The sequence below is a fragment of the Pan troglodytes genome, chromosome 1, assembly GCF_028858775.2.
Source record: "Pan troglodytes isolate AG18354 chromosome 1, NHGRI_mPanTro3-v2.0_pri, whole genome shotgun sequence".
NCBI lineage: Eukaryota > Metazoa > Chordata > Mammalia > Primates > Hominidae > Pan > Pan troglodytes.
Window position 1 is genome coordinate 106,568,896 of NC_072398.2, and position 15,481 is coordinate 106,584,376.

The window sequence follows — 15,481 nt, forward strand, 5'->3', positions numbered from 1 at the left end:
ATAGACTCTCTTGATGAGAGAAGCTGGAAAATATAACCAACATTTTTTTCTTTTTCTTTTTCTTTTGAGACGGAGTTTCGCTCTTATTGCCCAGGCTGGAGTGCAATGGTGCAATCTCAGCTCACCGCAACCTCCGCCTCCCAGGTTCAAGCTATTCTCCTGCCTGAGCCTCCCTAGTAGCTAGGATTACAGGCATGTGCCACCACGCCTGGCTAATTTTGTATTTTTAGTAGAGACAGGGTTTCTACATATTGGTCAGGCTGGTCTCGAACTCCTGACCTCAGTGATCCGCCTGCCTCGGCCTCACAAAGTGCTGGGATTACAGGCGTGAGCCACCGCGCCCGGCCATGACACAAAGTTTAAAAGAAAATTTTTTTTTAATTTTTTTTGGTCAGGCGTGATGGCTCACACCTGTAATCCCAGGACTTTGGGAGGCCAAAGTGGGTGGATCACCTGAGGTCAGGAGTTTGAGAACAGCCTGGCCAATATGGTAAAACCCCATCTCTACTAAAAATACAAAAAAATTAGTCGGGGGTGGTGGTGCGCACATGTGGTCCCAACTACTGGAGAGACTGAGGTGGGAGAATCACTTGAATCTGGGAGGCGAAGGTTGTAGGGAGCCAAGATTGTGCCACTGCACTCCAGCCTGGGCGACAGAGATTCAGTCTCCAAGAAAAAAAGTTTTTTTACTTTTATAGATGTTGTCATAAGGCATCCTGTAGAACTTGTACCAACTTATCCTCTCATTCACAAGGTATAATAACCTTCCCGCCGGGCGCGGTGGCTCAAGCCTGTAATCCCAGCACTTTGGGAGGCCAAGGCGAGCGGATCACAAGGTCAGAGATCGAGACCATCCTGACTAACACAGTGAAACCCCGTCTCTACTGACAATACAAAAATTAGCGGGGCGTGGTGGCGGGCGCCTGTAGTCCCAGCTACTCGGGAGGCTGAGGAAGGAAAATGGCGTGAACCCTGGAGGCGGAGCTTGCAGTGAGCCGAGATCTGCCACTACACTCCAGCCTGGGCGAAAATGCGAGACTCTGTCTCAAAAAAAAAAAAAAAAAACCCTCTCCAACATAAACTTTAGGAAAATTTACCATTAGTTTGGGCACAGTGGCTCAGGCCTGTAATCCCAACACTTTGGGAGGCTGAGGTGGGCATATCGCTTGAGTCCAGGAGTTTGGGACCACCCTAGGCAATACAGTGAGCCCTCATCTCTACAAAAAGTTAAAAAATCAGCCAAGCATGATGGCAAGCGCCTGTAGACCCAGCTACCTGGGAGGCTAAGGTAGGAGGATCAGCTGAGCCTGAGGGAGGTGGAGGTTGCAGTGAGCCAAGATCATGATACTGCCCTCCATCTTGGGTGACAGCAAGATACTGTCTCTAAAAAAAAAAGAAAGAATTCCTTGGATATTTCTCCTTGGTATTTTCCTCTTGAACTTTATAATCATATTGTCTAGTTTGAATAAAAAAGAAAAAATTCTTTGGACAGTTTTATGAAAATCATGTTAAATTCAGACACCAAGTAAAGGAGAGGTGCTGTCTTTATGATGTTGAGTCTCCTATCCAAGAATATGATACACCCTCGGTTAATAGGGAAGGAGGCTGCCCTAATACAGTGGTTCCCAAACTTGAACATTCCAAACTACCTAGAGAGCTTGTTAAGTAACAGATGTTGGGGCCACCCTCGGGGTTTCTGATTCAATAGGTCTAAGGTGGCACTCAATAGTTTGCGTTTATCTCAAGTTTCCAGGTGATACTGAAGATGCTTGTCCTGGGACCACACTTTGAGAATAACTGGTCATTTTGGAGATGGTTGGTGGACTACATGTAAGTGAGACTAAAGCATATTTACACTCTTAAAAAATAAAAAGTACTGGTAAATGATCCTTAGGGAAAGGAGGTGGAAGATCTGTAGGAGGAGTTGAAAAGGAATGTTCAGGCCGGGAGCGGTGGCTCATGCCTGTAATCCCAGCACTTTAGGAGGCCAAGGCGGGCAGATCACCTGAGTTCAGGGGTTCGAGACCAGCCTGGCCAACATGGTGAAACCCTGTCTCTACTAAAAATACAAAAATTAGCTGGGCTTGATGGCGGGCGCCTGTAATCCCCAGCTACTCGGGAGGCTGAGGAGGGAGAATCGCTTGAACCCGGGAGGCGGAGGTTGCAGTGAGCCGAGATCGGGCCACTGCACGCCAGCCTGGGTGACAGAGCGAGACTCTGTCTCAAAAAAAAAAAAAAAAAGAATGTCCTTGAATGGTGCCAATCTTGGCTTCCACCCACCTGGCAAACCAACTTAACCTACGCCAGCAAAAGCAACAGTTAAAGGTAATTTAGCAGGAGCAAATGTAAGGCAAACAACTCCAGGCTTTCGGGAACAGAAAAAAGTTCTCCGGTGGATCAATAACTAATTCAAAGTAGTGGGCCCAGCACTCTGGAGTGGCAGCCTATATTCATCAAATAAGACTGCAACTGTTAACTCCCTACTCGCTGCCCTACCCGTTCGTCTTTGCTCCTCCTTTTCTTTGCTCTTCCGCTTCTCTCCTCCGCCTCCTCAACTTCTTTTCTAGAGCCCTCTCCTCTTTTCCCTAACCTTCCTAAACTGGTTGTATTTTACAGCCCTTTGCGGCTGATGAAGGCTTCAAAACCTAAAAAGCAAACAGATGCTCCCTAACACCTAGCTGAGAATATTTTAACTCACTACAAAGGCCTTTCAAAACCCCATTCAAAATTTCCCACCAACAAGAAGAGAACCAGTATTTCCCTCTGGAGCCGTCCTAAGGCTGTTCTCCCTGGAGCAGTGTCGGAGCGATTTCGGACTCTTCTCAGAGCTGCTCAGCTTGTCTGCCTTCGCCCAGTTGAGAAGCCCATCGTGGATTCGAAGTATGTGGTCACTACAGCCACTAGAATCCCCAGATTCCTCTTTTCTTTTTTTTTTTTTTTTCTTTTTTTTGAGACCGAGTGCAATGGCGTGATCTCGGCTCACCGCAACCTCCGCCTTCCAGGTTCAAGCAATTCTCCTGCCTCAGCCTCCCGAGTAGCTGGGATTACAGGCATGCACCTCCACGCCCGGCTAATTTTGTATTTTTAGTAGAGAAGGGGTTTCTCCATGTTGAGGCTGGTCTCGAACTCCTGACCTCAGGTGATCCGCCCACCTCGGCCTCCCAAAGTACTGGGATTACAGGCGTGAGCCACTGCGCCCGGCCCAGATTCCTCTTTTCTTGATGAATTTGGGGTGAATGGAGACGATTTCTGGAATCAGTTACCATAAAAGGACAGTAGCCGCTGTGGCGATTTAGAAGTTCATGTTTCCATGGTAGCTAAGCGAGAGGGTTAAATAAAAACACAGCACCCAACGTGGGGCTCGAACCCACGACCCTGAGATTAAGAGTCTCATGCTCTACCGACTGAGCTAGCCGGGCACTGATTAATGGTGTCTTCTTATATGGAATCATTTTCCACTGACGGAGCGGTTGTATGATCTAATTGCATATTATTGCGTGTGAAAGAAGTTTCAGGACCTAGGACTGGTGGACACGGCAGTAGCCTTTTCATAATAGCTTTTTGCCATGAAGGAATTCGGGGTTTAGAGAGCGATGGGGGCTGCAGAGAGCCAGGAAGTCTCGCGGAGGACTCGGGAATCACGAGTCCTGCCTGAAACCTTAGTGTTTTCCGCACATTCCTTCCACTGAGGGAACCTCCTCACCCACTTCAGAGGAGGGTGCGAAAGAGCCCGAGGAAACTCAGATGAGAGGCGCAAAGACCTCTCTGCAAAGCATTTTAATTCTCCATCCTGGAAGAGGCACTGAGTTCCAGAGTCACAAGGGAAGGGTTCTCTCCTCTGCTCAAGTGAAGGCCAAAAGAACAACCGTGGTCCCAGCTCCGTGGGCCTCTATATGGCTCTAAAGCTTCCCGCCTGGGCTGCTTAGCGCCTTGGTGGGCGAGCCGCAGTGTGAACCAACTGGAACTATTGTTGTTTGAGACAGGGTCCCGCTCTGTCGCCCAGGCTGGAGTGCAGTGGCGCGATCATAGTTCATTGCAGCCTCTACTTGCCGGGCTCAAGCGATGCTCCCACCTCACCCTCCCTAAGTAGCTGGGACCAAAAGCGCCCGCCACCATCTTAAAAATTCTTTTTCTGGCCGGGGGCGGTGGCTCAAGCCTGTAATCCCAGCACTTTGGGAGGCCGAGGCGGGTGGATCACGAGGTCAGGGGTTCGAGACCAGCCTGACCAACATGGTGAAACCTCGTCTCTACTAAAGATACAAAAATTAGCTGGGCGTGGTGGCGGGCGCCTGTAATCCCAGCTACTCAGGAGGCTGAGGCAGGAGAATTGCTTGAACCCGGGAGGCGGGGGTTGCAGTGAGCCGAGATCGCACCACTGCACTCCAGCCTGGGCGACAGAGCAAGACTCTGTCTAAAAAAAAAAAAAAAAAAATTCTGACAGTGTGGGGAGGCGTCTCAAGCTGGTCGCGAACTCCTGGACTCCAGGGATTCTCCCGCCTCCGAGACTTCCCAAAGCTGCTGGGATTACGTAATGGCGCGAGCCACCACGTCGGCCTGGAGCTATTGTTATTCACCGAATCTGTGGACTGCACTTCCGCGGGGATGCCTTAAGCGAAGGCAGAATTACAAGCATGTGTCACTCTTTTAAAAGTGTTAATTAAAAAAAAAAAAAACAAAAAAAAACTGCCACCTCAGCAAGTTAGAACCACCTGCCGTGACTCGGATTCGAACCGAGGTTGCTGCGGCCACAACGCAGAGTACTAACCACTATACGATCACGGCGAGCCACTAACGAAGCGGCGCGCTACAGCTGGATTTAATGCCTCTTGAAATAGGAATGGCTGTTTCGTGCTACTTTTATTTGGCCGGTCCGTGACGTCCGCATCAATCAATTCCAAACTTTTTCACTCTGCAACCTTGAAGCTCCGACACCTGAATCAGTTTCTTAGACTCTAAATCCCTCGATGCCAGCGATAGCACCACCCGCTCCGCTGGGCGGCGGCGGGCCAAGGTCCTGACTAGAGGGCAGAAAGCGTCAGCTGCAACCCGGGACCACGCCGCCTCTCGCCTCTCTCCTCTCCGCCTCCATTTCCCTCTTCCCCCTCCAAGGAATCAAGCTGCTTCGCCCAGGGATGAGAGGGGCAGCCTCGAAGGATTTTTCAAATTACATCTGCAGCCTGTACCACGGAATTGAGGTTTCTCTTCCCAGAATGGTGGAACCGGAAGAAAAACGGAGCTAGTGAGCTGGGGAGGGGATGAGAGCCCCGTCTTAATTTCTTGCTTCCGTCGCAGGTACAAGAAGCGCTGAGTACTCTCTGTCTGGCATTGTGGGAGCTTGTGCTGACTTCCTCATCTTGACTCATAAATATATCAGAGCCACCTCTGCCGATTCAGAAAAACAAATCCAACCAGCCTCTATTTCAGACACTTCCTTAGACCCCTAGGAGAGTTATTGTTAACTTCCCTAGACCCCTAGGAGAGTTATTGTTTGGACGCCAGCGGCCGAACCCATCAGACGGGCTAGGCGCGCACGTGCAGTTACCAAAATACAGATGTTTGCTGTGGGAGGGACAGACCATACTGGTGCAGACCTAGGACACAAAAGTGGTCAAAACTCTTTTCCTGTGTTCCCTACTTTGCTCGGTTTCCAGGCCTACTCAGTCTAAAAAGCTAAAAAGAAAAACCAGCACTGCGTTGGCCGGGAATCGAACCCGGGTCAACTGCTTGGAAGGCAGCTATGCTCACCACTATACCACCAACGCATCTGAAATACACTTGATTCCTTTAGAGTATCAGAACTAAATAATCAGGTTTGTCTTCCCGTTTATTTCTAGGCTAAGCAATTTAGACTGCAGGAAAAACCTACAAGAGGAAAATTAAAAGGAAGCTCTCTGGAATTTCTCCTATTAAAAATTCTGTAGTAGTATCTTGTTTCACAGCTTTAAGAAAAGTCAATTCTAGTTTCCTGGACATTTATTCCACACATGCGCAAAATTACATATGTACAAGACCGTATATGACAGCATTTTTTTTTTCCCAAAGAGCAAAGGGCTAGAAATAACCTAAGTGTCTATAATAGGAAGCTGGCTAAACTAATTACGGAAAATCCATACAACGGAATGCTATGTGCCAGAAGAAAGAATGAGGAAGTTCTTCATGTCTAATCTGTAAGTACTTCCAAAATATACTGTTAAATGGAAAAGGCAAAGTGCAGAAAGTGTGTATAGATTACTTCCATTTGTACAAGGGGGAGAGAATGTTTAAATATATATACGTATGTATATATGCATGTACTTGCATTTGCATAAAACATCTCTAACATAATGAAGAAACTTAACAGCGGTTACTTCATTAGAGAGAAAATAAATGGTAGAGGTGAAAGTCAGGTTTATCAGTTCTGCCCTTTTGTATATTTGAATCCTAAACCATGTAAATATATTACCTTTTCGAAAATCCAGTAATTAAATTGAAAGAAAATACGTTACTGAAGGATATTTATTTCCACTGCAAAGTGTTAGAAATACATTGTTAACCTTAAAAATAGCTGGTGTTGGCCGAGCATGGTAGCTCAGGCCTATAATCCCGTCCCTTTGGTAAGGCAGAGGCGGGTGGATCACCTGAGGTCAGGAGTTCGAGACCGGCCTCACCAATATGGTGAACCCCGTCTCTACTACAAATACAAAATTAGCCGGGCGTGGTAGCGCAGGCCTGTAATCCCAGCTACTTGGGAGGCTGAGGCAGGAGAATCGCTTGAACCCGGGAGGCGGAGGTTGCAGTGAGCCGAGATCGCGCCACTGCACTCCAGCCTGGGGCAACGACAGCGAAACTCCGTCTCAACAACAACAAAAACAGCTGGTGATAAAATAGTATTATAGCATACTTCCACTTTGTTTCAAAACCTAGATATTGAGTGGTCTTCGGGTGATAGAATGGTGAGCGATTTCTTTATTTGTGTTTTTCTACATTTTCTGTATTTCAGTTTTCAGTGGGATGGGGAAGATTGACTCGCAGATAACGTTTATTTAAAAGATCCTGAAACAAAGCAGTAAAGGAAGATATTACTCTTTCCCTGACCGGGAATCGAACCCGGGCCGCGGCGGTGAGAGCGCCGAATCCTAACCACTAGACCACCAGGGAAGCTGCTAAACTTTCCCGGTTGCAGCTATATGATTCTACTAAGTGCTGCGGTTCGTGCCTGTAACTGCTAAACACTGAAGCCAAAGAGGCCAGATTGCTTGAGCTCACTAGTTCGAGACCAGCCTGGGCAAAGTGGCAAACCCGGGCTCTATCAAAAGCACAATTAGCCGGGCGTGGTGGCGCTTGCCTGTAGTCCCATCTACCCGAGAGGCCGGATCGCTTGAGCCTGGTAGGCGGAGGTTGCAGCGAGCCGTGATCGTGCCACTGCACTCCAACTTGATGACAGGGCCAGAGCCTTCCTCAAAAAAAAAAAAAAAATTACATGATTCTAACTAAAAGTTTATTTCCACTTATTCTTTTTCATATTATTTTTCACTGCCTAGATTCTGAGATTCTTGCATACTGGGCCTTTCCTATGTTGGGGCTTCTTCCCGGTACTTCTTTCCTGCAGTAGAAAACATTGTGAAAGAATTCTCCAGCCCGGCTCTCAGAGCCTAGGGAGCATCGTGTACACGTGATTACAGTCCCCAAGACCAGAGACCAATGTCCGGAGAGAAGAGGGTGAGACAGAGAGGAAGCTCACCTCCTTGTAGTTGCAGTGATTTCCGGAATTGTGAACATTAGAAAAGTAGAGACCCAGCTACGTCTTTGCCAAAAACAACCAGGAACTTTTCCTTAAGGAACATAAAAGACGTCATGCGAGTAACACTAGGAGATCCTGGGCCCACTGCACCTTTTTTCATGTCGTGTGAATTGTAGGCCAAACTGTTAAAACAAATATTACAGACGAGTGAAAATCACTCAGCCTAGAGGTACTTGGTGCTCAGCAGGATCTGAGCTCAACTCACTAGTGGGAGACTAAGAGAAACTCAGGGCCTTTAACCTTTAAAAATTACGAGGTCCCGGGCGCTGTGGCTAATGCCTGTAATCTCAGCACTTTGCGAGGCCGAGGCGGGTGGATCACGAGGTCAAGAGATCGAGATCATTCTGGCCAACATAGTGAAACCCCGTCTCTACTAAAAATACAAAAAGTAGCCGGCGTGGTGGCGGGCGCCTGTAGTCCCAGCTACTCGGGAGGCTGAGGCAGGAGAATCGTTTGAACCCGGGAGGCGGAGGTTGCAGTGAGCGGAGATTGCGCCATTGCACTCCAGCCTGGGCATCAAGAGTGAAACTTTGTCTCAAAAAAAAAAAAAAAAATATGAGGAAGCCGGGCGCGGTGGCTCAGACGCCTGTAATCCCAGGACTTTGGGAGGCTGAGGCGGGTGGATTACCTGAGGTCAGAAGTTCGAGACCAACCTGGCCAACATGGTGAAATCCTGTCTCTACTAAAAATACAAAATTAGTCAGGCATGCTGGCGCTTGCCTGTAATCCCAGCTACTCGGGAGGCTAAGGCAGGAGACTCGCTTTAACCCAGGAGATGGAGGTTGCAGTGAGCCGAGATCACGCCATTGCAGCCCAGCCTGGGCAACAAGAGCAACACAAAATAAAAATTGCGAGGAAGGAAAAGAGGGAGTGAAGAGAAAGAAAACTGGGGTGCATGCATTAATGTGTTGCAAGCTAACTTTATGAGCGAGAAAAGAAAGCAAATGCGGGCTGGATACAGTGGCTCAAGCTTGTAATCCCAGCACTTTGGGAGGCTGAGGCAGGTGGATTGCTTTGAGCTTAGGAGTTTGAAACCAGTCCGGGCAGCAGGGTGAAATCCTGTCTGTACCAAAAATTACAAAAAAAAAAGAAAAAAGAAAGAAAGAAATCTTAGTGAATTGTGTTTGCCATATTGTACTTTCAGCTTTTCTGTAAGCTTGAAGTTTTAAAAAATAAAAGGTTAAGAAAAAAATGAAACAATCAAAAGCCTCCCCTTCTGGTCTTTTTTGGTCAGATGACCCCAAGTGATGAATTCTGTGCCCATGAGTTCAAGCAGAAATTTTTAAAAGCAACCCCACTCCCCAAACACACTCTTACATCAGAAAATATTTTTGATAATGAATTTAAAACCTGAAAGATTGAATCATCAATGGTGTGTGTATATCAGCAAGGCCTGACAGAAAAAAAAAAAAAATGGATGGTGAGATACAGAGTTTGGGGGGATTATCATAGTTGTTGTTTTGAGACACGGTCCCACTTTGTTGCCCAGACTGTAGTGCAGTGCTGAGCTCCTACCTCAGCCTCCTGAGTAGCTGGGACTACAGGTTCCGGCCACCACACTCAGCTAATTTTGTGTCTGTGGTAGCGGAGATACTAGGCCTCACCATATTGCCCAGGTTGGTCTTAAACTCTTGGGCTCAAGCCATCCTCCCACCTCGGCCTCCCAAAGTGCTGGGATTACAGGCATAAGCCACAAAGCCTGGTCTTGTTTTGCTTTCAAAGTATCAATGTTAAAACGTTGTTCAAGAAACGTTGTTTAAATCTTCCACTCATCCAGTCTCCACTTTTCTATGGGTTTAAATGCCATAAAATAGGAAGATGAGTAACTAAATGCTAGACATTTATTTTCACAAAGACAACAAGAATCCTGTTGTCATGTCACCAAGGAGCCTAACAGAGCCCACTTCCTTTTACTCCAGCTGTTTTCACTGGACCAAGGCTGAAAAACAAAAAGCATCTAACCTTCAGAACAACATCTCGGGATCTTACCCAGAATGGGGACAAGGCAGCAGAATTTATTTTTCTATGTTGCAGAGGAAATCAGCCTCCTGTTTTGGTCAACAGTACTTTTTCATCAATTATTCTGCCACCTGCTGGTAATTTTTTGTTAAGAAAGGACCGAGGAAGGACAGACAGTATGAGCTATGGGAGCTAGCCACTTGTCTCAACATCAAAGTACCAGAAGGAATCTGGTCAAAGCACCAAGACAGGATTACGCCTCCTCTTCTTGCCGGTAATGCATACCTAAAGTGGATGAGGAAGGAGTGTGGCTCATTTGCTTCACTCTGAGTTCTATTTTCCTTTTTTTTTTTTTTTTTGAGACAGAGTCTTGCTCTGTCGCCCAGGCTGGACTGCAGTGGCGTGATCTCAGCTCACTGCAACCTCTACCCCTGGGTTAAAGCGATTCTCCTGCCTCAGCCCCCTGAGTAGCTGGGACTACAGATGCCCATCACCATGCCCAGCTAATTTTTGTATTTTTAGTAGAGACGGGATTTCACCATATTGGCCAGGCTGGTCTTGCACTCCTGACCTCAGGTGATCTGCCAGCCTCAGCCTCCCAAAGTGCTGGGATTACAGGCATGAGCCACCGCACCTGGCCTATTTTCCTTTTTAAAAACATTTACAGATCATGTGCCAGACGAGGTATTGAAAATCTAAAAATACACCTAAGCTGGGTGTTGTGGCTCATGCCTGTAATCCCAGCTACTTGGGAGGCTGAGGCACAAGAATCACTTGAACCCCGGAGGTGGAGGATAGGGTGAGCTGAGATCATGCCACTGCACTCTAGGCTGGTGATAGTGCGAGACTCTGTCTCCAAACAACAGCAAAACACTTAAAGAGCTGAAAATCTAGTGTAAAACCAAATAAACAAGTGAATAAAAGAGAATGGATCAGGGAGGATTGAGTAGATGTGATCTTCCCTCGTCCTCCTCCCTGGACATTATATATAAGACAACCCTAAGAAGACTGAAATGTGGAGAGAAGGAGGTAGACCAGCTAGGAGCCCCAGAAACAAAGGCAGGACACAATGCTGATTTCTGTGGACTTTCTTTTTGCCTCATATACGCCATACTTGGAGCTAAAGAAACCAGCAACCTGGAAATCCCAATAGGAGCAGCCTAAAAATTCCCTAACAAAAGCCTGTTCTCTCTAGCCAAAGGATCAGGAATGAGGCAGTCTAGCAAAACAGAAAACTTTTAGACAATAATTGCACTATTCCAGCCAAATGCCACAGAAACAAACTGTGGCTTGTCCTCTCCTATTCTGGCAAAGACTGAATGGGGTGCCTAGACTTCCACCACCAGCAAGTCTATTAGGAATCATCCCTCTCTTTCCTGTTGGGGTGGTAGCAGAAGAAACTTAATAGAGAGTCAGGACTTTCACCCAAACTCAGTGAGTGGTAATGAGGCTACCCCCTAAGGAAAGAATCAGTGAACTGAAAGAACAGTAGAAATTACTCAATCTGGGTCAGGCGCAATGGCTCACGCCTGTAATCCCAGCACTTTGGGACACCAAAGCAGGCAGATCACTTGAGGCCAGGAGTTCAAGACCAGGCTAGCCAACATGGCAAAACCCTATCTCTACTAAAAATGCAAAAACAATTAGCCGGGTGTAGTGGCACACACCTATAATCCCAGCTACTTGGGAGGCTGAGGCTTGAACCTGGGAGGCAGAGGTTGTAGAGAGCGAAGATCGTGCCAGTGCACTCCAGCCTGTGCAACACAGTGAGACCCTGTTTCAAAAAAAAAAAAAAACTCAATCTGAAAAACAAACAAAATAGACTGGGGGAAAAATAAGCGGAGAGCCTCAGGGACTTGTGAGATTATAACAAAAGATTTAGGCCAGGCACGGTAGCTCACGCCTGTAATCCTAGCACTTTGGGAGGCCAAGGCGGGCAGATCACCAGGTCAAGAGATCAAGACAATCCTGGCCAACACGGTGAAACCCCATCTCTACTAAAAATACAAAAAATTAGCTGGGCGTGTTCCTGTAGCCCCAGTTTCTGGGGAGGCTGAGGCAGGAGAATCGCTTTGAACCCGGGAGGCGGATGTTGCAGTGAGCCAAGATCGTGCCACTGCACTCCAGCCTGGCAACAGAGCGAGACTCTCTCTCAAAAAAAAAAAAAAAAAAAAAAAGATTTAACATTTGCGACAGCAAATTTCCTGGAAGGAGAAGAGGAAGAGAACACGATAAAAAAAGTACCAAAGGATTTGGTACAGGGATAAACCTACAGATTCAAGAAGCTGAATGAACTCCTAACAGGATAAACCCAAACTACTTCAGGCCAAGACACATTGCAATAGTTTGGATGTTTGTCCCCTCCAAAACTTATGTTGAAATTTGATCCCCAATATTGGAGGTGGGGCCAAATGGGAGGTGTTTGGGTCATCAGGGTGGATCCCTCATGAATAGATTAATGTCCTCCCTCACCAGCAAATATGTTCTCACTCTTAGTTCCTGCAAGGGCTGGTTGTTAAAAAGAGCATGTCACCTAACCTCTTTTCTTTCCTCTTCTCTTGCCATTGATCTCTGCCCAAACCAACTTCTCTTCACCTTCCACTATGGTTGGGAGCAATCTGAGGCCCTCGCCAAATATAGATGCCCAATTTTGAACTTTCCAGCCATCAGAATCGTGACCCAAATAAACCATTTTTCTTTATAATTACCCAGCCCTCAGGTATTCCTTTATAGCAACACTAAATGAACTAAGACACACATCATAGTCAAACTGCTGAAGGCTAAAGACAAACAAAAAATATTGAATGCAGTGAGGGGAAAGCAATTTGAATAAAAGCAGATTTCTCTCTCTTTTTCTTTTTACTTATTTTGTTTTGTTGGGTTTTCTCCCATGTTCAACCAAGTTAGAAAGCCATTTTCTCATCAGAAGCCATGGAGGCCAGAGGGAAGTGGCACAAAATTGTTCAAGTGCTGCGGAAAAAGACTGTCAACTCAGATTGCTATATCCAGTGAAAACATCCTTTAAAAATGAAGGGGGTATGATTCAACAACAAAAAGACAAATAACCCACTGAAAAAATAAATATGTGAAAAAATGCTCAATGTCAACTGGGTGCGGTGGCTCACGCCTGTAATCCCAGCACTTTGGGAGGCCAAGGTGGGCAGATCACCTGAGGTCAGGAGTTCAAGACCAGCCTAGCCAACATGGTGAAACTATACTAAAAATACAAAAATTAGCTGGGTGTAGTGGCACACACCTGTAGTCCCAGCTACTCAGGACGCTGAGGTAGGAGAATTGTTTGAACCCGGGAGGCGGAGGCTGCAATGAGCCAAGATTGTGCCACTGCACTCCAGCTTGGGGGACAGAGTGAGACTCAGTCTCAAAAAAAAAAAAATGTTCAATGTCATTAGTCATTAGGGAAATGCAAATAAAATCACAATAAGATACCACTTCACCACCAGAATGGCTATAATTTTTTAAAATGGAAAATAACAAGTGTTAGGATAGGGAGAAATTTGAATCCTCTTGTATTGCTGGTGGGAATGTAAAATGGCACACCTGCTGTGAAAAACAGTTTGGCAGTTCCTCAATAAGCTAAACATACAACTAAATATAGAATATGATTCAGTAATTTCACTCCTAGGTATATACCCCAAAGAACTGAAAACAAGCACTTAAAAAAATACTTGTACATGCACGTGGATAGCAGCACTATTTATAACAGTCAAAAAGTGGAAACAATCCAAATTCCATTAATAGATGAATGGCTAAATAAACTGTGGTATATAAATACAATGGCATATTATTCAGGCATAAGAAGGAATGAAGTATTGATACATACTACAACTTGTATAAGCCTCAAAACATTATGCTCAAGAAGCCAGACACGCTGGGCATGGTGGCTCACACCTGTAATCCCAGCACTTTGGGAGGCTGATACAGGTGGATCACGAGGTCAGGAGATCAAGCCCATCCTGGCCAACATGGTGAAACCCCATCTCTACTAAAAATACAAAAAAAAAAAAAAAAATTAGCTGGGCATGGTGGTGTGTGCCTGTAGTCCCAGCTACTCGAGAGGCTGAGGCAGGAGAATCGCTTGAACCTGGGAAGTGGAGGTTGCAGTGAGCAGAGATTGCGCCACTGCACTCCAGCCTGGCCACAGAGCAAGACTCTGTCTCAAAAAAAAAAAAAAAAAAAAAAAAAAGCCGGACACAAAAGGTCACATAGTGTATTATTCCATTTATATGAAAGTCCAGAACAGGTATTAATAAATCTAGAGAGACAGAAAGCAGACTGGTGATGGCCAGAGGCTGAGGACTGACTGGCTAATGGGTACAGGATTTCCTTTCAGGGTGATGAAAATGTTATGGAACTAGATAGTGGTGATGTTTTGATGGTTGCACAACATTTTCTTTTCTTTTTTCTTTTTCTTTATTTTTTTTTTTGAGATGGAGTCTCACTCTTGTCACCCAGCCTGGAGTGCAGTGGCACGATCTCAGCTCACTGCAACCTCCGCCTCCTGGGTTCAAGTGATTCTCCTGCCTCAGCCTCCCGAATAGCTGGGATTACAGGCACATGCCACCACACCCGACTAATTTTTCTTATTTTTAGTAGAGATGAGGTTTTGTCATGTTGGCCAGGCTGGTCTTGAACTCCTGACCTCAGGTGATCCGCCTGCCTCAGCCAATATGCTGGGATTACAGTCATGAGCCACCGCGCCCGGCCGACAAAATTTTCAATGTACTAAGCGCCACTGCATTGTATACATTAAAATAGTTAAAATTGTGAACTTTATGTTGTGTGTATTTTACTACAACAAAAAAATAATGAAGGGGGCCAGGTGCAGTGGCTCATATCTGTAATCTTAGCACTTTGGGAGGCCGAGGCAGGCGGCTGGGAGGTGGAGGTTGCAGTGAGCTGAGATCATGCTACTGCACTCTAGCCTGGGCAACATTGAGCATTGAGTGAGTGAGACTCCGTCTAAAAAAAAAAAAAAGAAGAAAGGAAAATCCTAGCAGGATTTTCTACAGATACAGACAAGATTATTACTATTACTATTATTATTATTATTTCCTTCGAGATGAGGTTTCACTCTGTCACCCAGGTGGAGTGCAGTGGCGGGATCTCAGCTCACCACAATCTCCACCTCCCAGGCTCAAGCGATCCTCCCACCTCAGTCTCCAGAGTAGCTGGGACCCCAGGCGCATGCCACCACATCCAGCTAATTTTTTTGTATTTTTGGTAGAGACAAGGTTTCACCATGTTGGCCAGGCTGGTCTTGAACTCCGGAGCTCAGGCGATCCACCCACCTCAGCCTCCCAAAGTGCTGGAATTACAGCATGAGCCACCACCTTGTTTTAAAAATCTGTAACTTTAAGACAAGAGACCGGGCGCGGTGGCTCACGCCTGTAATCCCAGCACTTTGGGAGGCCGAGGCGGGCGGATCACGAGGTCAGGAGATCGAGACCATCCTGGCTAACACAGTGAAACCCTGTCTCTACTAAAAATACAAAAAATCAGCCGGGCGTGGTGGCGGGCGCCTGTAGTCCCAGGTACTCGGAAGGCTGAGGCAGGAGAATGGCGTGAACCTGGGAGGCGGAGATTGCAGTGAGCCGAGATCACGCCACTGCACTCCAGCCTGGGCGACAGAGCGAGACTCCGTCTCAAAAAAAAAAAGACAAGATTATTCTAAAAGTTATATCAAAGGCAAAGAAGCGGACATAGCTAAAACAATTTTTAAAA

General features: G+C 46.4%; 4 non-coding genes across 4 annotated transcripts; all 4 read right to left on the bottom strand.

Annotated features, from left to right (window-relative positions):
- Positions 1 to 3,346: 3,346 nt before the first annotated feature.
- On the bottom strand, positions 3,347 to 3,419 carry TRNAK-CUU (transfer RNA lysine (anticodon CUU)). Its single transcript has one exon. It is a non-coding gene; the product is annotated as a tRNA-Lys (tRNA).
- Positions 3,420 to 4,710: 1,291 nt separating this feature from the next.
- TRNAH-GUG (transfer RNA histidin (anticodon GUG)) lies at positions 4,711 to 4,782 on the bottom strand. Its single transcript has one exon. It is a non-coding gene; the product is annotated as a tRNA-His (tRNA).
- A 908-nt stretch (positions 4,783 to 5,690) lies between these two features.
- On the bottom strand, positions 5,691 to 5,762 carry TRNAG-UCC (transfer RNA glycine (anticodon UCC)). The gene has a single exon. It is a non-coding gene; the product is annotated as a tRNA-Gly (tRNA).
- Positions 5,763 to 7,065: 1,303 nt separating this feature from the next.
- On the bottom strand, positions 7,066 to 7,137 carry TRNAE-CUC (transfer RNA glutamic acid (anticodon CUC)). The gene has a single exon. It is a non-coding gene; the product is annotated as a tRNA-Glu (tRNA).
- Positions 7,138 to 15,481: the final 8,344 nt, after the last annotated feature.